The sequence below is a fragment of the Schistocerca nitens genome, chromosome 4, assembly GCF_023898315.1.
Source record: "Schistocerca nitens isolate TAMUIC-IGC-003100 chromosome 4, iqSchNite1.1, whole genome shotgun sequence".
Lineage (NCBI taxonomy): Eukaryota > Metazoa > Arthropoda > Insecta > Orthoptera > Acrididae > Schistocerca > Schistocerca nitens.
Genome location: NC_064617.1, coordinates 679,438,810 through 679,445,923, shown reverse-complemented (window position 1 = coordinate 679,445,923; position 7,114 = coordinate 679,438,810).

The following is a 7,114-nucleotide window of genomic DNA, read 5'->3' as shown; positions in this document are numbered from 1 at the left end:
ACGCCATACCGACGGCTATACTACCATTTGTAGTGTGTAATGTGTTCCCTTCTGTTACCACACTAACTGGCGGCCAGAATCACTTGCCACAGTGAAGCTGGACTCGTCGCAAAAGATAACTCTATACCAGTTTTTCTGATGCCAACCAAGATGCTCTCTTTCTCGACGATGCCGTGGCTGTGGTGGAATGCTTTTAACAGGCTTCCGAACATACAAATCAGTCTTATTTAATTGCCGCGACATTGTTCTGGCAGAGGCACGTGTACCGGTAGCGGTTGCCAGGTCTGCAACCATCTGCCTGGGAGTGAGACGTCTGTTCTACCTATCTATCCTCTTGCGTGAGGTGGTTCGTCTCCGAACACCGGCTTGCTTTCGCATAGCATTTCCATCTTCTGCGCCTTCCTAAATCACGAGATGGCACTTTTGGACACAGCCGTTACTGTGACATTTTGAACCGGCCTAGATCTGTCCATGCACCTCGATCGTAACCACTCAAATGGTGTCTTGCTGACATGTTGCCGTGCCACACCGAACGTCGCATTAATCAGTTCCACAACAGGCTTTGTCAAACGTCTTACTGCATAAAACTGTACAATGCGTACAGGGCGTTCGTGCACAGGTTTTGCTTCTGTTAACACGTCCCGCCTTCTACGTTTCCTTTTACTATCACTGCTCGGGTGTCCCGTAGCGACTGTCAGTTGTTCCGTAGCAGTTGGAAGTTGCTCCTTAGCAAGTGTCAGGTGTTCCTTCGCAATCGTCAGGCATTATATCACGGTTGACCGGTCTCGTTCACTTATCCGTGCGCGGCGCGCCGCTGGTGGCGAGATGGGCAGCCGGCGCGGCGCGTAGAGACCGCTCATCGCTATTCACGGGACGGCGTGGCCATTTCCTCGTAATCTGTCAGTCGGCCGCTTCCTTGCCTCGTCATGCCGTTTCCTCCACGCGGCACTCCAGGCCTCGAGGCGGAAGCTGTGAAATCGAGAACGACGCGGGAAAACTAACGACAAATGTCACTCGTTGACATTTTTCTTTACGCTCATGACGCGACTCCCGCGGTCAGTGACGAGGTGGTGACGTGTTCAGATGCCGTGACTAGCGAGATAGACTTTACTGAATGAAATAATAACAATAAAAAATTCTTATATTTCTGAGCAGGTTGCAACGTCCGCTATTCCATAGGAATATTTATTTCACCCTGCATTTGGCCATGAAGTATTTCTCCACAATCATGGTTTTTTTATCGGAATAATGTGGTGATTGAAATTACAAGAGGGACGGGTATCCTCACAGATCAGCAAACTTACTGTATATGAGAGAGAGAGAGAGAGAGAGGGGGGGGGGGGGGAGGGAGGGAGGGAGGGAGGGAGGGAGACAGAGAGAGATGAGTTAGTTAGTTTCATGTTCCATGGATCATTTTCAGGATAAATCGTAATGATGCAGAAAGCGTCATTTCATATTCTCGTCGCAAATTATTCTGTAAAAATTCCTACATGCTGAACATCGACGATACTTTTCAGACAAAAAAAGAACACACACACATGCGATTACCCATCGCGTTTTACACCTTACAATAGTACATATTCTTGCAGAGAGTAGAGGGAATTGTTAAGGATAAAAGTTTTCACGTTATTTTCAAATTTTACTTTGCTGTCTGTCAGACATTTCATACCACTGGGTAAGTGATCAAAAATTTTGGCCGCAGCATTGTGCACCTCTTCCTGTGCTAAAGACAGCCTTAATGTACAAGAATCTATGTAATTTTCTCTTTTGGTATTGTAATTATGTACATCACTGTTCCTTTTCAACTGCAATGGTTATTTACAACCCAAACTTCAATAGGGAATAAACATACTGTGGAAGAATAATCAGAATGCCCAACTCCTTAAACGGATGTCTACAAGACGACTATGTGTGATGTAATATCACATTTTATTACGGAAATAACTGTTTCAGATAGTGTGCTGTATGTAGGAAGAAAAGATATAACTCCCTGCATAAGAAAAGTGAATACTATAATTTGATTACCTCTGATTTTTATTATATCTGTTGTTGAGTATAATATTAATGAAGCCGATTCGATGCTTGCTCTGATAAATTGTGAATTTGTGGTAAGATCTTATGGGACCAAACTACTTAGGTCATCACATTACTTAATCTAACTACAACTAACTTACACTATTTACAATATACACACCCATGACCGAGGGAGGACTCGAACCTCCGACGGGGGAGGCGCGCGAACCGTCACAATATTCCTAGACCGCGGGGCTACCACGCTCGGCGCTCTGATAAAGACGACGAGGAAGTAAAATTGTGAATATTACGTTTCATCATCATCATCATCATCATTTAAGACTGATTATGCCTTTCAGCGTTCAGTCTGGAGCATAGCCCCCCTTATAAAATTCCTCCATGATCCCCTATTCAGTGCAAACATTGGTGCCTCTTCTGATGTTAAACCTATTACTCCAAAATGATTCTTAACCGAATCCAGGTACCTTCTCCTTGGTCTGCCCCGACTCCTCCTAACCTCTACTGCTGAACCCATGAGTCTCTTGGGTAACCTTGCTTCTCCCATGCGTGTAACATGACCCCACCATCTAAGCCTGTTCGCCCTGACTGCTACATCTATAGAGTTCATTCCCAGTTTTTCTTTGATTTCCTCATTGTGGACACCCTCCTGCCATTGTTCCCATCTACTAGTGCCTGCAGTCATCCTAGCTACTTTCATATCCGTTGGTTGGTTGGTTGGTTTGGGGAAGGAGACCAGACAGCGTGGTCATCGGTCTCATCGGATTAGGGAAGGATTGGGAAGGAAGTCGGCCGTGCCCTTTCAGAGGAACCATCCCGGCATTTGCCTGGAGTGATTTAGGGAAATCACGGAAAACCTAAATCAGGATGGCCGGACGCGGGATTGAACCGTCGTCCTCCCGAATGCGAGTCCAGTGTCTAACCACCGCGCCACCCCGCTCGGTTTCATATCCGTAACCTCAACCTTGTTGATAAGGTAACCTGAATCCACCCAGCTTTCGCTCCCATACAACAAAGTTTGTATAAAGATTGAACGGTGCACAGATAACTTAGTCTTGGTACTGACTTCCTTCTTGCAGAAGAGTGTAGATCGTAGCTGAGCGCTCACTGCATTAGCTTTGCTACACCTCGCTTCCAGTTCTTTCACTATGTTGCCATCCTGTGAGAATATGCATCCTAAGTACTTGAAACCGTCCACCTGTTCTAACTTTGTTCCTCCTATTTGGCACTCAATCCATTTATATTTCTTTCCCACTGACATTACTTTCGTTTTGGAGATGCTAATCTTCATACCATAGTCCTTACATTTCTGATCTAGCTCTGAAATATTACTCTGCAAACTTTCAATCGAATCTGCCATCACAACTAAGTCATCCGCATATGCAAGACTGCTTATTTTGTGTTCACATATCTTAATCTCACCCAGCCAGTCTATTGTTTTCAACATATGATCCATAAATAATATGAACAACAGTGGAGACAGGTTGCAGCCTTGTCTTACCCCTGAAACTACTCTGAACATTGAACTCAATTTACCGTCAACTCTAACTACTTATTAAAACTCGATATTAAAGGTAAAAGTTACCTCCAAGAATATTGTTCTATGTGACATTATTCCATGAAAATATGCTAAATGTTGTGGCGTAACAAGCTAGTCACGCCACACTGAGGAGGAAGCCGAAAGGCACGCGTACACACACGCCGACTGGCGTCAAGTCTGGAACAGGATAAGTTATGACTGCTATAAAGAAAATACGTAGCTTTGGAATATACTTAACTTTTAATGCTTCCTTTGGTACATCTCTTTTGACTATACAAATGAGACTCGTAAGATACATGCACTGATACAATTGGCGCCTTGCTAAGTCGTAGCCATTAACTTAGCTGAAGGCTATTCTAACTGTCTCTCGGCAAATGAGAGCAAAGGCTTCGTCAGTATAGTCGCTAGCAACGTCGTCGTACAACTGGGGCGAGTTCTCGTACGTCTCTCGAGACCTGCCGTGTGGTGGCGCTCGGTCTGCGATCACACAGTGGCGACACGCGGGTCCGACATGTACTAATGGACCGCGGCCGATTTCAGCTACCACCTAGCAAGTGTGGTGTCTGGCAGTGACACCACATTCCTCCCCCGCAAATCGGCGAACGGTCGTGTTATAAGGCTTCCGCCCGCCGTGGGGAGGACCCCATGTTGACGTATGCGATGAGGTGGGGAGCCTAACAACAGGCGAGGCTGTGCCACCCCCACCCGGCCATTCGGTCCGAGGGGAGCTAGGAAACGCCTGAAAACCTAGTTCAGGGTGCACGTCAACATGTGGTGTATGCGCCCGTAGAGAGACAGGAGGGGCCGAAGGTTCGACCTCCATGTGGTCGGGGCACCCGACGGGCGAAGACGACATCTGGTCCGGAGCGGGCAAGAGTTCCATGGTGGAGGACAGCTGGTCACGGGAAGCGATCGGCGGCGCGTGACCCAGGGAGGCGCCAGGCGGTTGCAGCGACGCGTCCACTGCGGGCGGCGCCGGCGGGAGAACAGGCGGCGGCGGCGGCGCGTCGCCATGAGGCAAAATGGAAGGCAGCGTCGGTAACACCTGGGGATGAGGCGAGCCAGTAGATGGGTCCCCAGGGCGCTGACCGGACGGCACCGTCGCTGAAAGCAGACGGGGAGCGGCAGAACCCAGGCGACGGCAGAGGCGCAGCTGATTGAGATGCCGACGCACCTCACCAGAGGCCCCCAAAACCAAATACATCGCGCGGCCGTGAACCGCGATAGTGGCGATAGAAGACAACGTCGCCAGGAGCAAAAGCAGGAGTCTGCCGCTGCACAGGAACCTGATGCGGCGGATGCAGCAAAGACATCAAGGTTCGATGAGGACGACCGTGGAGCAACTCAGCCGGCGAGCGACCATCGCGGGGCTGAGAGCGATACGAGGACAAAAAGAGCAATAACGCGTCCTCCCGAGAATGCGACTCTTTCAACTTCAACATCTGTGACTTAAAAGTCCGGACCAACCGTTCAGCGGCACCGTTTGACTGAGGCGAAAACGGCGCGGATGTCAGATGTTGAATACCATTGGCCTTGCAGAATGACTGAAATTCTGCGGACATGAATTGTGGGCCATTGTCGGAAACAATAGTCTGGGGAAGACCTTCAATGCAAAAAATAGCGGACAACGCTTGGATGGTGGCATATGACGTCGTGGAAGACATCCGGACAACAAAAGGAAAATTACTGAAGGAATCCACCACAACCAACCATCGAGCATTCCAGAAAGGACCAGCAAAATCGATGTGCAAGCGTTGCCAAGGGGAAGTAGCTGTCGGCCATGCAAAGAATTTCCGCGGCGGGGTGGATTGTTGTTCGGCACACACCACGCAAGAAGAGCACATATTCGTAATCGCAGCATCGATTCCGAACCAAGTACAGTGCTGACGAGCAAGTTGTTTCGTACGCACTATACCCCAATGTCCTTGGTGAAGAAGCCGTAAGACAGAGGACTGTAACGAACGTGTGACCACGACTCTGGATTGATCATTATCCGAACGCAACAACAAAACACCACGTCGTACAAAAAGTCTCTCCTTGTGAGCAAAAAATCGGCTAACCAACGGATCCTTGATCCGCGACTTTGACAAAGGCCATTGCGTAGCAACAAAACGCAAAACAGTAGCAAGGACAGGGTCAGCAGCTGTGGCTGTAGCTACACGACGAAAATCAATCGGAAACGATTCGACCACGTCATCGGTTTCCGAATCAATGAACATGCAAGCAAGTTCGGAAGAATCGAATGCTTTATCCTCAGCAACAGGCAAACGGGACAACGCATCAGCGTTTCCGTGCTTAGCAGTGGACCGATACAAGATATCATAGCGGTACTGCGAGAGGAAAAGAGACCAGCGAATGAACAGGCTTGTTCGGATGAAAAAGCGATGTCAAAGGTTTGTGGTCTGTGATGATGGTAAAGTGACGACCATACAAGAAATCATGGAACTTAGTAACACCAAACACGAGAGCTAAAGCTTCTTTATCTATCTGGGAATAATTGCGTTGCGCAGACGAGAGCAATTTTGAAGCAAAGGCAATAGGACGATCATGCGATCCATCTTTGTGCGCAAGCACAGCACCGATCCCGAATTCCGATGCATCGACCATCAACAAAAGGGGTTTCTGGGGATCGAATGGCGTAAGGCAAGTATTTGAAAGCAACGCCGATTTCAACCGGCGAAAGGCGCGTTCGCATTCCGTCGTCCAGACGAACGGAACACCTTTACGGCGTAAGCGATGAAGCGGAGCTGAAATGGAAGAAGCGCGCGGCACAAACCTGGCATAGTAGTTAATTTTTCCCAACACACTCTGTAGCTGCTTCACATTCTGTGGCGAAGGCAACTCCTGTATGGCACGGAGGTGCTCTGGACTCGGATGTATGCCTTGTGCATTTATGACATGGCCCAGATATGGTAAGTCACGAGCAAAAAACACACATTTGTCCTTCCTCAAGCGAAGACCATTTTGTCGCAAGACCTGAAATAACGTTCGTAGGTTGGCTAAATGTTCGTCTTCTGTCTTTCCGGAGATCACAATATCGTCCAGATAGTTCGCAGCAGTAGGGACCGACGCACAAACAGTTTGTAAATAGTGCTGAAACAATGCAGGGGCGGATGCACACCCGAATGGCAGTCTTTTGAATCGGTACAATCCAAGATGCATGTTAACCACCAAGACGCGCTGGGATTCTGCGTCCACTGGTATTTGCAAGTACGCATCCGCTAGGTCCAATTTCGAAAAGTATTTACCCGGGCACAGTTTATCAAAAAGATCTTCCGGGCGGGGCAAAGGAAAAGTTGCAGTCACAAGTTGTGGATTCACAGTTGCCTTGAAGTCCACGCAAAGTCTCAATTTTCCGGAAGGTTTTGGCAAAATTACTAAGGGTGAGGCCCAGAGAGAAGCCTGCACACGTGCAATTACACCTTGAGATTCTAAACCGTGTAATGTTCTTGCGACCTCATCACGCAATGCGTGGGGAACATTGCGCGCTCTGAAAAATTTCGGTTGCGCGTCCACTTTGAGTTCCAAATGTGCTTCATAGTT